We start from the raw sequence: 1,641 nt of genomic DNA on the forward strand, positions 1-1,641 counted from the left end.
TGTCTACTTACCTGCCCCCATCTCTCTCCTTTTCCTCTCCTTCCTTCCACCCTCCTGCCCTCTCCTTTTTGACGAGATGTCACTATGCAACCTAAGCTGACCTTGAATTCATGATGCTCCTGCCCTTTACCTCCCGAGTGGCGGATTGCTGCTTTTCAGTATAGCCTTACTCTGGTAAGGACATTTTTGTTTTCTTCAATCAACTGTGGCATCCTCTGCCTTGGCAGTGATACCCAGTGACTGCTGGTTAATTTCATAACACTTATTTAACGTAACATAAAGTTCATGACTGAACTTTTTTAATTGCCATCTTTATTTTCACCACCACTGGAATGGAGGCTGCTTGAGGTCAAGGTCATTGTTTCTGTCCTCGGCCCCAGGGAGGGATTCTAAATAAATATTTGTCAGTGAAGAAAGCACAGAGGAGGCACAGAAGAGTGAACCAAGTCCATGTGTGTGCCACATGTGGTCTGACCATGTTGATCCCAACTGAAGATGAGAAATAAAAGCAGGATCCAGTGTCCCTAAGAAAACAGATGAAAGAAGGGTGGACACAATGTGAAAAGGGAAGCTGCCAAACACAAGCATTAAACAAATTAATTAAACAAATATTTAATGTGTAATTTGTGAAAATAAAACCCATCATTTTTGACAGTTGCTCAAGATGTATTTTACATATGCATTTGCTCATTTGATCCTTCATTCCTGGGCTAGGTGTAATTGACCTTTCATAAAACTAGATATTGATAAGAACAGCAATCTGTACAGAGGTTAGGGAAATTGTTCCAAGCCACAAGTCTGGTCTGGTGGCCTAGATTCTACCCGCTATCCGTTAGTATCTTCTTTAGTATGAAAAACAGCCATTTATAAATATCTCGATGCGATCACATTGCCAAGGGCTTCATTTCTGTCTTACTGCTGTGATAAAGTACCTGGATAAAAGCGACTTATGGGAGGAAAGGTTTATTTTGGCCCACAGTTCGGAACGGATACAGTCCACCGTGGTGGAGAAGATTCGGCACCAGGCAGGGAAGGCATGACGGAAGCGGGAGCCTGGCTGACCACACTGGCCCTGTATTCAGGAAGCGGAAGCTGAGTGTGAACAGGAAGTAAGTCTGGGCTATAAAGCCTCAAGACCCGCCCCCAGTGACCCAGTTCGCCAAGGTTTAGCAGCCTTCCCAAAAAGCGCCACCAGCTGGGGACCAAGTGTTCAAACACATAGGGGCGGGGCATTTCACATTCCTGCCACAGCAGTATCTAAACATAAAGCGACTGAACCCACAGAGAAACAGAAAATGAACGTTTTCTGAAGAACGACTGGCCCCTTCCCAATCTACTCTTCCTCTCTTTTCACTTTTCCAGCTTTAACGTGCGTTTGACCACCCGTGGTTTTCCTTTTACCACCTCCTTAAAGCTCTCTTGATGAGTCTAGTTTTCCCTTTTTTTCTTTAAAGCCGCTGGTTATGGGATTTGCCGGATGCTGCATCTGAGCTCTAAGGCTCTTCTCCGTTCTGTTCTTTTTCTCCTGAGCACCCACATCAGTTCTCAGCACTGAGAAAAGGCGCCGTGGTAAGACTGAATGACAGATGTGGTCCTCCAGCTGCTGCCAGAAACCAGAGTGACTAAGGGGAAAAGAAGCAG

The 1,641-nt window shown here is 45.2% G+C and overlaps 1 long non-coding RNA gene across 1 annotated transcript; it reads right to left on the reverse strand.

Moving 5' to 3' along the window:
* Nucleotides 1–277: 277 nt before the first annotated feature.
* Nucleotides 278–1,050, reverse strand: LOC143274444 (uncharacterized). Its single transcript, XR_013053089.1, has 2 exons — nucleotides 933–1,050; nucleotides 278–524 (listed from the first exon to the last, which is right to left on the reverse strand). It is a non-coding gene; the product is annotated as an uncharacterized LOC143274444 (long non-coding RNA).
* Nucleotides 1,051–1,641: the final 591 nt, after the last annotated feature.

This window comes from Peromyscus maniculatus, chromosome 8 (assembly GCF_049852395.1).
Source record: "Peromyscus maniculatus bairdii isolate BWxNUB_F1_BW_parent chromosome 8, HU_Pman_BW_mat_3.1, whole genome shotgun sequence".
NCBI lineage: Eukaryota > Metazoa > Chordata > Mammalia > Rodentia > Cricetidae > Peromyscus > Peromyscus maniculatus.